General features: G+C 38.5%; 1 pseudogene; it reads right to left on the bottom strand.

The window, feature by feature from the left end:
• Positions 1 to 3,983: 3,983 nt before the first annotated feature.
• LOC100584326 lies at positions 3,984 to 4,560 on the bottom strand (annotated as a pseudogene).
• Positions 4,561 to 18,430: the final 13,870 nt, after the last annotated feature.

The following is an 18,430-nucleotide window of genomic DNA, read 5'->3' as shown; positions in this document are numbered from 1 at the left end:
CCCATTGTCTCAGCCCAAAATCTCCTTAAGCTGATTAGCAACTTCAGCGAAGTCTCAGGATACAAAATTAATGTACAAAAATCACAAGCATTCTTGTACACCAATAACAGACAAACAGAGAGCCAAATCATGAGTGAACTCCCATTCACAATTGCTTCAAAGAGAATAAAATACCTAGGAATCCAACTTACAAGGGATGTGAAGGACCTCTTCAAGGAGAACTACAAACCACTGCTCAATGAAATCAAAGAGGATACAAACAAATGGAAGAACATTCCATGCTCATGGGTTGGAAGAATCAATATCGTGAAAATGGCCATACTGCCCAAGGTAATTTATAGATTCAATGCCATCCCCATCAAGCTACCAATGACTTTCTTCACAGAATTGGAAAAAACTACTTTAAAGTTCATATGGAACCAAAAAAGAGCCCGCATCGCCAAGTCAATCCTAAGCCAAAAGAACAAAGCTGGAGGCATCACGCTACCTGACTTTAAACTATACTACAAGGCTACAGTAACCAAAACAGCATGGTACTGGTACCACAACAGAGACATAGATCAATGGAACAGAACAGAGCCCTCAGAAATGATGCCGCATAGCTACAACTATCTGATCTTTGACAAACCTGACAAAAACAAGAAATGGGGAAAGGATTCCCTATTTAATAAATGGTGCTGGGAAAACTGGCTAGCCATATGTAGAAAGCTGCAACTGGATCCCTTCCTTACACCTTATACAAAAATTAATTCAAGATGGATTAAAGACTTATATGTTAGACCTAAAACCATTAAAATCCTACAAGAAAACCTAGGCAATACCATTCAGGACATAGGCGTGGGCAAGGACTTCATGTCTAAAACACCAAAAGCAATGGCAACAAAAGCCAAAATCGACAAATGGGATCTCATTAAACTAAAGAGCTTCTGCACAGCAAAAGAAACTATCATCAGAATTAACAGGCAACCTACAGAATGGGAGAAAATTTTTGCAACCTACTCATCTGACAAAGGGCTAATATCCAGAATCTATAATGAACTCAAACAAATTTACAAGAAAAAAACAAACAACCCCATCAAAAAGTGGGCAGAGGACATGAACAGACACTTCTCAAAAGAAGACATTTATGCAGCCAGAAAACACATGAAGAAATGCTCATCATCACTGGCCATCAGAGAAATGCAAATCAAAACCACAGTGAGATACCATCTCACACCAGTTAGAATGGCCATCATTAAAAAATCAGGAAACAACAGGTGCTGGAGAGGATGTGGAGAAATAGGAACACTTTTACACTGTTGGTGGGACTGTAAACTAGTTCAACCATTGTGGAAGTCAGTGTGGCGATTCCTCAGGGATCTCAAACTAGAAATACCATTTGACCCAGCCATCCCATTACTGGGTATATACCCAAAGGACTATAAATCATGCTGCTATAAAGACACATGCACACGTTTGTTTATTGCGGCACTATTCACAATAGCAAAGAGTTGGAACCAACCCAAATGTCCAACAACGATAGACTGGATTAAGAAAATGTGGCACATATACACCATGGAATACTATGCAGCCATAAAAAATGATGAGTTCGTGTCCTTTGTAGGGACATGGATGAAACTGGAAAACATCATTCTCAGTAAACTATCGCAAGGACAAAAAACCAAACACCTCATGTTCTCACTCATAGGTGGGAATTGAACAATGAGAACTCATGGACACAGGAAGGGGAACATCACACTCCGGGGACTGTTGTGGGGTGGGGGGAGGGGGGAGGGACAGCATTAGGAGATACACCTAATGCTAAATGACGAGTTAATGGGTGCAGGAAATCAACATGGCACATGGATACATATGTAACAAACCTGCACATTGTGCACATGTACCCTAAAACCCTAAAGTATAATAAAAAAAAAAAAAAAAAAAAAAAAAGAGAATGAATAAATTAACATTCTCTTCCTTTCTATAATCCCATGATGACTCTGCTTTTGGTTGCTCTTTAATTTAGCATCATTAACTCTTCAGTATTTCTACTGTATGCTCTCAGTGTAACACTTTCATCATCTTTATTCTCCAAGGCCATGGGATTTTTCTTCACTACATTACTTTAGTAAGTGTTGTGCTAAGATGACACAAACGTTTTAACAGCTTTGTAAGATGTTTCTAATGTCACCTTTTATGAACACAAAATGAATTGTATACAGACACATGGTAGATGAGGCACTTTTAACCAAAATGAGCTGAAGACACTTTTTGTATTTTGGTAGTATTATCTGCAATCTCCCCAAGTATGAATGTACTAATATCTAAAATCAAGAGGAAGCTATCTTGAAAGATGTTTCATTATGTGTGAATGAGTAAAATGTTTGGAAGGAGGTGATCAGTTTAATGTTAATTGTAATTTTCATTCTGTCACCCAGGTGGGAGTGGGAGTGCAGTGGTGTGATCATGGCTCATTGCAGCTTCATCCTTGTGGGCTCAAGTGACACTCCTTGAATAAATAACTGGGACCAAAGGTGCATGCCACCATGCTTGACTAAGTTTTTAATTTTTTCAGAGCTGGGTTTTCGCCATGTTGCCCAGGCTGGTCTTGAACTCCTGGGCTCAAGTGATCCTTCCACCTCAGCCTGCCAAAGTGTTGAGATTATAGACATGAGTCACCACACCTGGCCCAGTTTAATTTTTTTTTTTTTTTTTTTGAGACGGAGTTTTGCTCTTGTTGCCTAGGCTGGAGTGCAGCAGCATGATCTCGGCTCACCCCCACCTCCGCCTCCTGGATTCAAGTGATTCTTCTGCCTCAGCCTCCCGAGTAGCTGGGATTACAGCCATGCCCCACCACGGCCGGCTAATTTTGTATTTTTAGTAGAGATGGGGGTTTCTCTACGTTGGTCAGGCTGGTCTCGAACTCCCGACCTTAGGTGATCTGCCCACCTCAGCCTCCCAAAGTGCGGGGATTACAGGCGTGAGCCACCGCTCCCAGCCTAAATTTTTTTTCTAATAAAAAAAGAGTTAAAACTTTAAAAAATATGTACACTTATTAAATAACTATGTAAAATGGCTTAAAATGGAAAGTAAAATATAAAGTACTCTGCTGCCCAGCCTCTAGTTCTTCTAGTAGTTACAGTTGTAACTCCACAGCTCTAAATAGCTTATTACTCTAGATTTATCAACTTGGGATAATATATAATATATATTGCTTCCTAATACAAATCATTTTTCATACTTATCAATTTTCCCGTCCATACTTCTTAATTAAATCGTTATTTTATTTCCATTTGTGAGCCATCATTACTAGGTATGTAAACTTGGGCAAGTTACTAAACCCTCTGTGACCTGTGACTCAGTTTTTTTTGTTTTTTGTTTTTGTTTTTGAAACGGAGTTTCACTCTTGTTGCCCAGGCTGGAGTGCAATGGCGCGATCTCGGCTCACCGCAACCTCCGCCTCCCATGTTCAAGCGATTCTGCTGTCTCAGCCTCCCGAGTAGCTGGGATTGCAGTCATGCGCCACCATGCCTGGCTAATTTTGTATTTTTAGTAGAGACAGGGTTTCTCCATGTCAGCCAGCCTGGTCTCAAACTCCCGACCTCAGGTGATCCGCCCGCCTCAGCCTCCCAAGTGCTGGGACTACAGGCGTGAGCCACTGCACCCGGTGACTCAGTTTTACTGTCTCTCAAGTGGACAAAAGTCTTTGAATACTTGGAGGGATTATTGTGAGGATTAAATGACTTAATGTATGTAAAATTCTTAGAACTGTGCCTGGCACATGGTAAACACTGTGTAAGTAATTACAGTCACTACTCTTGCTTTTCTTTTAATGGCTACATTGATAAATTCACATATTCTTAAACATTAGTATCTTATTCAGTTATTTTTATTTTTATTTTTTTCCCAAATCAATAGGTCTTTTATTGCATCATTTAAATATCACAAGTAGGTCTTAGGAGTCATCTGGCATCTTCTTTCTGTAGCTGGATAACTCTTAGATCTTATTCATCAGCCTGCTGAATAGCTCCTTTTTCACAGACATAGATATCATCCAAAAATGTCCTGATATCCTTGTTTTTAACTGTTGTGGCTTGCTGAATCCAAGCCGCTGAATTTGAAACAAGCTCAATGTCATTTCCTCCAAGGATTAATTCATCTTTCTGGGCTTGAGATACTGAACAAGCAACACCTGGTCTCATCCGAACCCTGCGGATGTATTTTTCACCCAAGAAATTTCAGATTTCAACAAGAGACCCATTCTCCTGGATAACGACACTGATGGGGAAGTGAGCATACACAGACCTCATCTTGTAATGGAAGCCCAGTGTAGAACCCCTGATCCTGTTCTGTACATGACTACAAACAGTCCAAACGGTAGTCAGTTTCTTTCTGTTCCCCCACCATTTGTCAACTTGGAGCCTCTTTTTTTTCTTTCCAAGAAGACTGAGTTCTACTGATGTGATTGAAGTCCCTCCGCAGGGTTCCTCTGGAGCCCTTCAAGATAACTGTGCGTCCCTTCAGAGTAATGTCGACATTTTCTGGAATGTTGACAGTATGATTGCTGAGAATCGTCTTCATTTTTGCAGTAGACGCAGCAAAGAAAGCTCTTCTTCAGTTTAACTAGAATATACTGGCTCCCTGTTTTGTAAGCTACTCTTGCATTACCCTTCATTTCTCCTCCTGACCTTACACCTCCCAATTTATAAGAAGTAAATAATTAATGTAATTAAATGAAATCATTTAATTCAGTCATTTATTCTTTTCTGTGACAAAAATTAAGATCTCTATGTTTTGTGTAGAATAATTTTGAAACTTGAAACCCCCTCAAAAGATAGCATTTACATTTTTATGACGTTAATATTGTTTACTACAGAGTAAAGCAGAATAAGGTTATACTTTGTTGTAAGTCCAACATCTTTACCCTGTACCAATCAAAAAATAATGTTCCAAACATCAAGATAAAATATTTTCTCTTCTTACATTCAACTGCCTATTCAATCATTCCATATTTTAGTTTGCTTTATATTTAACTCATCAGGTTTTTTTTATTTACAACAGTATTAGTTTATACAAGTTCCTATTTTATACGATTTTTTGTTTAGGCAGCTTTTCAGTAACATTTCTATTACAAGTTATTCATGAAGCATCCCAGGAGAAAGGTGAGAAGCTTCTAAGAGCCACATGCAAGGGACGGGTGACAGAAGGGCAAAGGGGGCCAAGCAATCACTCCGTAAACCACCATTTCTTATAAAACCTTTATTGCTTAGTGGTACTTCTGATTGCTTTTTTTTCACCTCGCAGACAAAAGAAACCCTTTACTCTACGTGAAGATTATCCAGCCTGTAGAAATTACTCTCTGTTGCAGGACTGTTCCAGGATCCTTCTAATTTCCTGCTTCCATCTGGACAAACTTTGTCCAATTTTCCCCTGGCTTAGCTTCATTGTTTCCATACTTTCCTCTTTTTCACGTTTATTCCTTGTTCTGCTAAACTATATATTCAAATAGTATCCTCAAAAAAGATGATTGGGAGATCAACTTTCTCAATTCTTGCATGTCTAAAAATGTATTTCTTTGTACTCAACAATTGTCTGATAATTTGGGCATAAAACACAAAATCCAAAATCACTTATTTGAGAAGTTTATCAACACTGTTCTTCATTATCTTCTCATATCCAGCGTTGCTATTTAGAAGTTGACAGTTGGATACTCCCTACTCTGTAAGGGAACTTGGATTTTCTTTCTGGAAGCTTTTACAATTTTATCCTTATCCTTGGTAATCTGAAATATAATGAAGATGTGGGAACGTAATATTTTATTTTAGTTTTCATATAGCCTACTTGACTCTTTATAGGTATTTTTAGTTTAAAAATTTATTTGTTTTTCAGTCCTAAGAATTTTCTTCCTTTAATAATTCCCTCTCCTCTATTTCTTCAGTTCTTTTTTTCTGAAATACACCTTAGATCAAGTGTTGGAGTTCCTAGATTGAGCCTCTATGTATCACCTTTTCTTTCATGCTTCCCATCTTCATTTTTGCTCTTCATTCTGGAGACTTCCTTGCAGTACTTCTATTGATTTTTTGTTTGTTTTTTGAGACAGTGTCTCACTCTGTTGCCCAGGCTGAAATGCAGTGGAACGATCTCGGCTCACTGCAACCTCCACCTCCCGGGTTCAAGCGATTCTCCTGTCTCAGCCACCACACCCGACTAATTTTTGTATTTTTAGTAGAGACAGGTTTTCACCATGTCGGCCAGGCTGCTCTCAAACTCCTGACCCCAAGTGATCCTCCTGCCTCAGCCTCCCAAAGTGCTAGGATTGCAGGCGTGGGCCACCACACCTAGCTGCATTGATTTTTTTTTTAACATTTGTTTTTGGTTTCCAAAAGCTTTTTTGTGTTTCCTAATGGTTCATTTTTCATAGTTTTTAGCATAGGTTTTTTCGAGCAGAGTATCTAGCATAGTAATGTGGATACAATATGACTTCTAACTTTTCAGAGGATACTAATAAGAATTTGTCTTATCAATGTTGTAAGTTCTCTTCTCTTTCTCAAATTGGCTCTGTTTCTGCCCATTTTTGGTTTGTTCATCCTGGTCTTTTACATTAAAATTGTTAATTTTCTTCCTATTTCTGGGGATATATATATATATATATATATATTTGTCCATTTATACTTACAAAATAAAAGATAGGCTAGTCAGTATCAATGCTGGCATGAGTTTCTCCAGCTGTGTGTTGTTTCTCCAGCAAGTCTCTTCCCTAGCTAGCAGCAATATGTGTGTACATGAGTGAGGGCATTCATCTTGGCCAACTTTAAATAAAGTTCTTGGCCAACTTTATTTATTTGGTCTTTTTAGGTAGAAAGCAAGAGGACAGGACAGGCACAGTGGCTCACTCCTGTAATTCCAGCACTTTGGGAGGCTAAGGCGGGTGGATGTCAGGAGTTTGAGACCAGCCTGGCAAACATGGTGAAACCCCGTCTCTACTAAAGAAACAAAGTTAGCTGGGCGTGGTGGCAGGCGCCTGTAATCCCAGCTACTTGGGAGGCTGAGGCAAGAGAATTGCTTGAACCTGGGAGACAGAGGTTGCAGTGAGCCGAGATCATGCTCCTGGGCAACAGGGCGAGATTCTGTCAAAAAAAAAAAAAAAAAAAGAAAGAAAGAAAGAAAAAGAAAGAAAGAAAGAAAGGAAAGAAGGAAGGAAGGAAGGGAGGAAGGAAGGAAGGAAGGGAGAGAAGGAAGGAAAGAAAAAGAAAAAGAAAGAAAGAAGAAAGAAAGAAAGAAAGAAAGAAAGAAAGAAAGAAAGAAAGAAAGAAAGAAAGAAAAGAAAGAAAGAAAAAGAGAGAGGACAGTGTGGAGAAGCAACAAAAAGTCAGAATGGGAATGCTGAGACTTTGTTCTAGGATATAATTTTTTGTTGTTTTTGTTGTTTTTGAGAGAGTCTCATTCTGTTGCCCATGCTGGATTGCACTGGCGTGATCTTGGCTCACTGCAACCTCCGCCTCCTGGGTTCAAGTGATTCTCCTGCCTCAGCCTCCCAAGTAGCTGGGATTAGAGGCAACTACCACCACGCCTGGCTAACTTTTGTATTTTTAATAGAGACGGAATGTCTCCATGTTGGCAGGCAGGTCTCAAACTCCTGACCTCAGTGATCCGCCCACCTCAGCCTCCCAAAGTGCTGGGATTACAGGCATGAGCCACCTCACCTGGCCAGAAGCTCATGTTTTATGTTATTTTGTCAATAAACTACCATACATATTCCATCTTCCAGAAATTCATTGAAAACTCTGGTTAACTAATCAGCCACTTCCCGTTTCACTTACTGCCATGGGGTTATTTCCTTCGTATTTCTTTACTATCATTTCAATGATGTTGATGAATAGAAGAGCATTAAGTAAGTATACTCAGGTTATTAGCTTCCTTTATTCATTTCACAAATATTTATTGAGTTCATATCAGGTCAATATTAACATGAGATTGGCTTGCTGGGTTTGCAGATTTTCTCACTCTAGAAGGCCATTTTTCTTCAGTAAGACACAAAGGATCCTGAAGCCTACCCCACAACCACAGCTCCACTGACAGAAAACTAGATGGAGCTGATGGACTGTACACCAAGCCAGCAGCTAGATTCCCTCTCCCTTCTACTCTTAGGCTTTTTAAACTTTCTCTCACCTTGCTTGCCCTTCCTTTCCAGTCTGGCTTCCTATTTATTCTTAAGAGAATGGAATAAATGACAAGACATTAGGGAATTATTAGGTCACATTTGAAGGAAAAAAATAACCTAGAGAGTTATTCTAACAAGAAAGCTGTTTTTGGCCAACAACATTTTCCCATTTTAAGTATAGGAGTCAAATGTGGAATCTTTATGGAGTACAAGAAAGATAAATCAACCCAGGTCTGGAACAAAGGTTTGGCGGGGAGCTCCAAAGAATCCTCCCTGCAATAAATGGGAGCTATTCTTTCAAACTGTGGATGACCTGGAATTGGAAGAGCCTATGTAGAATGACAGCCCAGTTGAATCTACTGGAATATCCAGAGAAACTCAAGACTTGAATTTGGTTTACTGTTGTCCAGGACTTATAACAGCCCCAGACATGAGTGCTAAGTCTTTCTGGAGGAGAGCGTCTTCAAAACATTTCAATTTCAATCACAATGCCCAGCAAACAGATAATCAAGCCTCCCACCCCCAAATTAGTCTCCACGAGCAAAAGGCAGTCCCTCAGAGACTTTAGATGTAGGGATTACCAAATGCAGAGTCTAAGAACACTATGCTGACCATTTAAAGAAATAAAAGACAAGACTGAAGACATCTGCAGAGAATAGAAGATTATGAAATGATATCTGAGGGTAAGTGTGAAGGATGGATTAGTCTTTCAATCTTGAGAATGTAACAGGAGAGGAGGTATACCCCTCATGGGCTTGGAAAATGATATTATAATTAATAAAAAGAAGTGACAGAATCCGAATATTTACTGTATACCAACTGTTTAGTCTGCTAAACCTGCCATAACAAAATATCACAGTGGCTTAATGTAAGAGTTAGGAAAACAAACTGTTTTTCCTATTTTTACACACTCAACACAACATAGAAAACTGATACCATATGTAGGAGGATTTTCCCTCACACACAAAGGACTTCCTCAGTGGACAATTAGGCATCCTATAATCCAATTAATTCAATTCTAACACTATCTACTGGAGTTAGAGTTAGACCCCACAGATTTTTTTTTTTTTTTTTTGAGACAATCTCTCTCTGTTACTCCAGCTGGAGGGCAGGGGTCAACCTCGGCTCACTGGAACCTCTGCCTCCCAGGTTCAAGCAATTTTCATGCCTCAGCCTCATGAGTAGCTGGGACCACAGGCATACGCCACCATGCCCAGGTAATTTTTTTAGACCCCACAGATTAAGAGCTCAGTCCCGCAAGACTGGCTTCACTTGAGGCATCAATTGCAAGTCCCAGGTTGTGACTTGTACTTCTGACCAACCAGCTATAAACTGGGATTCCCATGACCAACTCCTCTTGTTCAATAATTTGCTAGGACACTCAAAGAATTCAGGGAAACACTTTATGTTTACTCACTATAAGAATATCACAAAGAATACAGGTGAACAGCCAGATAGAAGAGATGCACAGGGAGGGAGAGGTATGGGGGGGCTTTCATACCCTCTCCAGGCACACCATCTTCCAAGCACCTCCACATGTTCAGCAACCTAGAAGCTGTCTGAATCCTGTCTTTTTAGGCTTTTATGGAAGTTTCATTACATAGGTATCACTGAGTACAACACTGGCTATTGGTGATCAACTCAACCTTCAGCCCTTCTCTCCTCCCCAGAAGTTGGGAATGACACTGAAAGTTTCAATCTTCTAGTCATACGATTGCTTCCCTTGGGAACAAGCTCCTATCCTGAGGCTACTCAGGAGCCCACCAAAAGTCACCTTATTAGAACAAAAGATCCTCCTATAACCCAGGAAATATCAAGAGATTTAGGAGGTCTGTGTCAGGAATCAGGATCAAAGACCAAATGCCAAAAGTGAAGATTCTCCTAGCACCCCTATCTGCAAGGGTTTTAGCGGCTTAAAGTCAGGAACTGGGGTATATATATATATATATATCCAATGTAACTGTATTTGGAGATAGGGCTTTTTGGAATTGTTTTTTGATGTTCTCATACAAACTATTCAAGCAAGATGGAATATCTGCTGTTACACATATAAAAGGCTACTGGAACAAAATAAAGACTTTCTACCATACTTGGCGGATTATAATGCTAGCCTGGCAGGACTTACTAACAATGAATGACTACCTGCAAAAGATGTTAATTGGCTGCTTAAGCAGAAACCAAATTGATGTGTCCTGAGAGGACAAGCATTTCTCACATGGAACCCAGCATTAAGATCCTCCTGTTATTTAAATTGAAGGGAGATTTTGGAAATCATAAGCACGTAATGAAAACTGAGAAAGAGGTTAAAATATTGGAAGTGATTTTTTTTTCTTAAAACCAAATCTGTGTTCCTCTGCCACATTTTTAGATCCAAAGCTTAAAACATTAAATGTGTTTGTATAAATTACATATATATATATAATTATTTCACACGAGAAACAAAAATTTATTGTCTCACAGTTCTGGAGGCTAGAAGTCTGAGATCAAGGTGTTGGCAGGGTTGGTTCCTTATGAGGCCTTTCTCCTTGGTTTGCAGATGGCTGTCTCCAATACCAGTCATATGAGGCCATCCTTATGACCTCATTTAACCTTAGTTAGCTCCTAAAAGGCCCTACCTCCAAATACAGTTACATTGGGAGTTAGGGCTTCAACATATAAATTTTAGGGGCACACAATTCAGTCCATAACACCAAGTGATGTTCTAAGAGCTTTACAGTAATTATTTAATCTTCACAACAATCCTAGGAAATAGGTGCTCTTGTCATTTCCATTTGTTTAGAGGAAAAAACTAACCTACCAAGAGGCTAAGCAATTTGCCTTACGTTATACAGTATGTCATTGGAATAACTGGTAAAGCCAGTATTGGATAGAAGGAATATGTGCTCTTAACCATTACAATATACTAAGAAGTAGAAGGTTTTGGGAGCTTGTGTTCAAAAGGGGGCAATTGTCCTGGACTCAGACGAATCTAAGGTTTCAGAACTTCTTTTGGCTTAGAGGGTGGTGGTGCACATAAAGCACCTCAGATGTGAAGGAAGACCCTAGCCCAGCACCACTTTTCCTAAAAGGGCTCACTCAGGCACAAGCCCTACATCCTACCTCATGGTGCCAAGCAGAGGCAATGCACTACTTTCCCTATCACCTGGCGAGTTAGATACCAGCCCATACCCAAGTGTTGAAACATGGCTCCCTAATATCCAAGGAGTCACCTAAGTAAGATGTCCTGTACTTTCTGTGGTCTAAGATGCTACTTATCAGCCTTTCTGATTATTGTAGTAGCCGGATCATTGTCTCGTCTACTCCATTTTTATCTGTTAGCTTCCAGGCCAGCTGCTGTTCTGCGCTAATCTCCCCTCTTGGCTTTTGTCAGAGATTCATTCAATCATTCAATACATATTTATTGAACCACTACTATGTACTTGACACTGTTTGAGGAGTTAGGTATATATCAGTGAATAAAATGGTCAAAAATCCCCGCCTTCAAATAACTTGCATTCTAGTGACTTTTACTGAGAATTCTCCCATTGCTATTTGATTGGGCCAGAGGTCAGACCAGTGCATAGTAATTGGGATCAGGAGACCAAGTGAAAGTCCAGTTGCAAATATTTGATATACATTATGTATAAAAATATTTAGAAAAAATATTTAGAAGGATACACATTACATGGAGTAAAATTGGTAGTGAGGGCAGGTATGAGGGGACTTTTATAACTTCTTTAAGGTTTGTTTTCAAATCAATAAACATGTGTTACTTTTTTTGAGACATGGTCTCCCTCTGTTGCTCAGGCTGGAGCATAGTGCAGCATCAATTCCTGGGCCAACTGATCCTTCCACCTTGTTTTTCCAAAATACTGGGATTGCCGCTGCATCCAGAAAAGAGCCTCTCTTATATCGAGACAAGAAAGAAAAAGAAAAGAGCAGATACAGATTATGTTTAGATACAGATTGAAGCAAATCTGATCAAATGAAGAAAAAGCTTTGATCAAAGTTCTGAGGAAAAAGCATAGAGTGAGGAGGTGAGGCAGAAAGACTTGAGTTCAAATCTTAACTTCATGACTCCTGGCTAAAACCTGTGCCCAGTTACTTAAACTTTCTTATCTCCAAATGAGATTAACAATCTTGTAGAATTGTTGAGGCACTTAAGTGTAATAATGTGTGTACAGTGTTCAGCAATCATTCTCAACAAACGTGGCTTGTTTTCTCTGTTAGCCCTTTCCCTGGCCTCCTGGACAGAAGTTTGTAAGAGTGTAATTCAAGAGCAGTTATTTAACAGCTCAGCATAGTCAGTCTTGCTGTTGCTTTGGCTCTGACCTTGGCACCCAAAAGCCCCAGTGGATGAGTCCACATCATAAATTTACATTTCCAGGTTACTGGTACAATATCCTATAAACCACTCTCCTCTCTGGGACCAGGTTTCTACCCATGCACCTGCCCTTCCAGGGCTAAGTTTCTTACTTGGAACCTCATTCACTCCTGTGGCTAGATTACCTATCACTTCCCTGTGATGGCACTTTCAGATATCTGCTGCTGAAATTCTAAAATTCTGCCCATAGAGCTATGACCCAATTCGACAAAAGAATTTGTGGCCATACTCCCAAGTTCAGAGGCCAAGCATTCATCTAATTGTGTGGGTCTATGTTTCTTGCATACTGAACTTGCAAATACTTCAGAATATAACTGAGATTACTGATGCTCTTGGCATCAGATTTTGGTGGCCACTCTAACCACACTGATTAAGAAAACACATATTTTGTAGTGAGAAGAGGTATTGTTAACAGTTTGCTCTATTGTAGATCCAACTCATTTTCCAGTGAGACTCCCTGAGACAGTGTAAGTCCTACAAATGATACTGTCCTTTCCTTTGTAGTCCAGCCTTTGCCTTGGTTGTGAGCTCAAATCTTCAATACCACTTTGGTTTTGGCTTTTCTTTGGATGGCTAAATAGCTGAGTACCTTTTCCAGCATTATTCTATACATCCCTGAACTTGAGCAGTGATTCTGTGAACACATAGGTTACTATCCTAAACAATAAGCCTAACAACCTAATATACACACTAAACATGTCACTTGAATGTATTGATATCTGAATATACACTTTAAAATATAAATAAGTATCCTGAAAATCAAAGTCCTCAAGGGCTTTAAATTTGGAAACTTTGTCAATTACTTAAAGTACAAATATATATTTATATTATTACAAGAGTAAATGATGCGGTGATTAATGATGATTATAAAAGCTGTTAATGCACCAAGACAATTTCTAAGGACTTTCAAATATTAAATACAAAAGGTTATAGAGTTATGATTCATATCAATGTTAAAAGAAAATGTTGGCTAGAAAACTTTAAGAATAGTGTGTTTTTCGAGTCAAGAGATGTTTACAAAAATTTCAAAAATAGTATCAGACAGAATAGTAGAGATTAGATTTTATCATCATCATAGTTATAATCTTTGCAGAACTTAGAATTCATAGCATCAAAATAATCTTTAGAATTGTATTTAAAATTTTGTTATTTAACTTCATTTATATTATGAAGTTTTTGAAGAAAAAAATTCCTTTTGAGAATCTTTCACTTCTGTGAGGAAGAATTAAAAGTAGAATATTAATTTGATCAACTCAGATTTTGGAATTGTTTTTTCATGTTCTCATACAAACTATTCAATCAAGATGGAATATCTGCTATTACATATGCTATTACATATTTTGCTGGAACAAAATAAAGACTTTTTACCATACTTGGTAGATTACAATGCTAGCCTGGCAGGACTTACTAACAATGAATGATTACCTGCAAAAGATGTTAATTGGCTGCTTAAGAAGAAACCAATTGATGTGTCCTGAGAGGGCAAGCATTTCTCACATGGAATCCAGCATTAAGATCCTCCTGTCCTTTAAATTCAAGGGAGATTTTGGAAATCATAAGCACATAATGAAAACTGAGGAGGAGGTTAAAATATTGGAAGTGATTTTTTTTTTCTTAAAACCAAATTTGTGTTCCTCTGCCACATTTTTAGATCCAAAGCTTAAAACATTAACTGTGTTTGTATAAAAGGAGTAGTTCATGAAAAAATATTAAATGTGGGCCGGGCACGGTGTCACACCTGTAATTGCAGCACTTTGCGATGCCGAGGCAGGCGGATCACAAGGTGAAGAGATTGAGACCATCCTGGCCAACATGGTGAAACCTCGATCTACTAAAAATACAAAAATTAGCTGGGCGTGGTGACCACGCCTATAGTTCCAGCTACTCAGGAGGCTGAGGCAGGAGAATCACTTGAACCCGGGAGGTGGAGGTTGCAGTGGGCCAAGATTGCACCACTGCACTCCAGCCTGGTGATAGAGCGAGACTCCATCTCAAATAAATAAATAAATAAATATACACATGTAAAAGCAACGATCTTTTCTAATTTTACTTTTTATTGTGAAATTTTAAAAACATACATAAAAGCAGAGTGAGAACAGTATTATAAGCCCTCTTGTACCCATCTCCTAGTATTTATAATTATTAGCATTTTGTCATTCTTCTTTCATCTAGCCTCCATCCATTAATTTTAATCTTAATTATTTTTTCTGGAATTTTTAAAATAAAATTCTAGATAACAGTTTCACCTATATGAATGTCCACATGAATTTCTAAAAAACAAGGGATTTTTAGAAAACATAGCCCCATACAGTTATCACACTAAACAAAAATTTCTAAAGGCCTTAAATATTTAGTCTGTTCAATTTTCTTCAATTGCTTTAAAATGTCTTTATGTTTCAGTTATTAGTTTGTTCAGTTGTTTACTAGTTTGTTCAAACCAGAATCCAAAGAAAATCCACATACTGTATTTGTTTCATGTGTTTTTTAAGTCTCTTTTAATCAATAATATTTCACCTTCCCTTTCTAGTTTTTTTTTTTTAATGTCATTAATCTATTGAAGAAACTGGGTCATTTGACTTTCAGAAATTTCCACCTTCTGAATTTCCCTGATGGCATATGCATAGTGAAGGGCACAACAGTCTTAAGACCTTTTCTGAAAATAATCAGAAACACCTTCTTGAAGCAGTACACAAAACTTTGTATCATAAGCTTTTCTTTAAATATGTATCAAAAGTATTGGCTGGGCATGGTGGCTCACACATGTAATCCATGTAATGGCAGCACTTTAGGAGGCTGAGGCAGGCAGGTGGGTCACCTGAGGTCAAGAGTTCAAGACCAGCCTGGCCAACATGGCAAAACCACGTCTCCACTAATAATACAAAAATTAGCCCAGTGTGCATGGTGGCATGGGCCTGTAATCCCAGCTATCCGGAGGTAGAGGTTGCAGTGAGCCAAGATCGTGCCACTGCACTCCAGACTGGGGGACAGAGTCAAACTGTGTCTATAAATAAATAAATAAATAAAGTATAATCAGGAAGGACTATCTTGTCTGGCCTCACATGCATGATTGTGTCACTTCCAGAGATCACCTGAAGCAAGGTCCTGGGTATAAGATTTCTGCTACATCCTCCTCTCAACCTCTACACATTGCCATGCTCCAGAGATCCATCTCAGCTCCTTTTATCCCTCTGTCTACATTTACTCCTTAGGTAATCTAATCTAGTCCTGCGGCTTTAAGTATCATCTAGTGTATGCTGACTGCTTGAAAAATTCATAACTTCAGCCCTACCATCACTCCTGAATTCTAAGCTTTTATATCCAACTATTCATTTTAAAGCCTCGCTTGGACATCTCACAGATATTTCCAACATAAAATTTGTGAAATGCCTACCACAGAATCATTGTACCCCTGCACCCTAATATGCTCCCACACCAATCTTCTCCAAATCCAGCAAATAATACATCTTTCATCCTGTTACTTAGATGCCAAATCTTGAACTTCTTAACTTCTTTCTCCTTAGTCCCACATCTAATCCATTAGTATACCTTGTCAGTTCTACTTACAAAACATAGTCTGGCTGTGTTTAAATCTCCTTCAATCCTATTATCACAACACTGGTCCATGCAACACTATTTTTCTCAGCCTCCTGGATTTCTGCAATGGAATATCTGTTATTTTTGCTTTTATAGGCATTCAGCCATAATTGTTCACTCTTGTTTGGCTGAAATTCATTTTCCTTAAAGTAGTTTGAGCAATGTGTAAGACAACTCAAAGAATAGAAAACAAAGATGTAGTAGAGTGGATTAACAAAGCTGAAAATGATTTAAAATGATAATAAAATAGACAAACCTTTGGTAAAATTAATCAAACAAAATTGTAGAAGGCAGAACCTTAGAAAAATGAGGAAAACAAATGTTGATAAAGCTATAAATACAAAGGACCTGAAAAAGTAAGAGAATAATAAAAATAAAAAGTTTGTGCTACTAAATAGGAAAATGTAGACATTATGAACAATTTCCTAGGAAACTATAACAACTAATTAGACTCAAGAGAAAATAGAAAATATGAATACGTTTATTGAAAATCATACAATGGGATACTACTTCACACCTAATGAGATATAAATAATCAAAGAGTCAGATAATAACAAGTGTTGGAGATGAAGTGGAGAAATTAGAAACTTTATAGATTACTGTTTAGGAATGTAAAATGGTACAGCTGCTTTGAAAGACAGTTTGGCAATTCTTAAAACTGTTAAACACAGGCCAGGCGTGGTGGCTCACGCCTATATTCCCAGCACTTTCGGAGGCTGAGGCAGGTGGATCGCTTGATGCCAGGAGTTCCAAGTGGCCAGACCAGCGTGGCCAACATGGTGAAACCCCGTTTCTACTAAAAATACAAAAATCATCCTGGCATGGTGGTTCACACCTGTAATCCCAGCTACTTGGGGGGCGAGGCACGAGAATTGCTTGAACCCAGGAGGCGGAGTTTGCAGTGAGCCGAGATTGCGCCACTACACTCCAGCTTGGGTGACAGAGCAAGACTCTGTCTCAAAAAAAAAAAAAAAAAAAAATTGCTAGACATACAGCTGCCGTAAGACCCAGAAATTTCATTTCTAAGTATAACCACAAGAGAAGTGAAAGTGTATGTCCACACAGAAGCTTGTATATGAATGTTTATGTCGCATTATTCATAAAGGCCAAAAAGTAGGAACAACCCAAATGTCCATTGATGTCAATGGATCAAAATTGTGGTATACCCATACAATAAAATATTATTGTTAATAAAAAGAAGTGAAGTACTGATGCTCGCTATAACATGAACGAACCTTGAATACATTAAAGCTAAGTAAAAGAAGTCAGTCACAAGAGACCGTGTTATATGATTCAATTTGTAAGAAATGTCCAGAATAGACAAATCCAGAGACAATTAATGACATATTAGTGGTTGCCTGGGGCTGGTGAGGGGATAAAGCATGGGTGGTAATGACCAAAAGGTATGGAATTTTTTTGGCAACATGAAAATGATCTAAAATCGACTGTGGTGATGGTTGTACAATTCTGTGCTAAATGCACTAAATATACTAAAAAAGTACTAAAAAATCACTGAATGATACACTTTAAATGGGCAAATTATATGGTATGTGAATTATATCTAAAAAACAACTGTTACCAAAAAAATCAGATGTCACTTTTTGCTTTTAATGCTCCCATAGCTTCTCATTTTATTTATAGTAGACTCTAAACATCTTGCCTCGTTCTTGCTAATCTCTCATCTTTCTGTCTTGCACCCTATACTCCAGTCAGACTAGCCTTCTTTCTGCTTGTAGAACCTCCCAAATGTGTTACTACTATAGTATCTTGGAATTAGCCTTTTCTTCTTCTAGAATGTTCTTATCATATGACTTCTCTGGTTGTCTGCTATCACACAATTTCACCTTTTAAACTCCCAGCACCTCCTTTAGTTTGAGGAAATCCTCATTTCTGGCCCTCCCTTCCAATCTTTCAAATATGTCTTCTGAATTCCAATTTGTGATCAACCAAATTTTCTACATATTTCTATTGGCGGGACTTCCTGAAAAAAATGTCCTCGTAGAGCCTGGACTCTCCAAGCAAATTTTACATTTTCTTGAGGCTTTCTCTCTCTGTAGACATTAAGTTGTACACAAGATTTTACAACTTGTTTCTTCTGTTATAGTTGGAATTTAAACACAAATTACAAACAAGTTATTGGCTTTTAGTGAAATAATTTGAAAGGCTTATGAGTGGGCACCTAGCTCAGGAATGCTAGCATGGTCCCTTTTGAGAAAAGGCATGGTTCTATCTAGCCCCATAAGAAGCAGGTCCCCTAACCCTCATTCCAAAGGCAGCCTTGCCTAATGGACATGCATTCTGCTGTTGCTCCAATTTACTGTGCTTCCAGTTGA

Source organism: Nomascus leucogenys, chromosome 3, assembly GCF_006542625.1.
Source record: "Nomascus leucogenys isolate Asia chromosome 3, Asia_NLE_v1, whole genome shotgun sequence".
Classification (NCBI taxonomy): Eukaryota; Metazoa; Chordata; class Mammalia; order Primates; family Hylobatidae; genus Nomascus; species Nomascus leucogenys.
The sequence above is the reverse complement of the archived record's forward strand: the minus strand, read 5'-3'. Positions and strand labels throughout refer to the sequence as shown.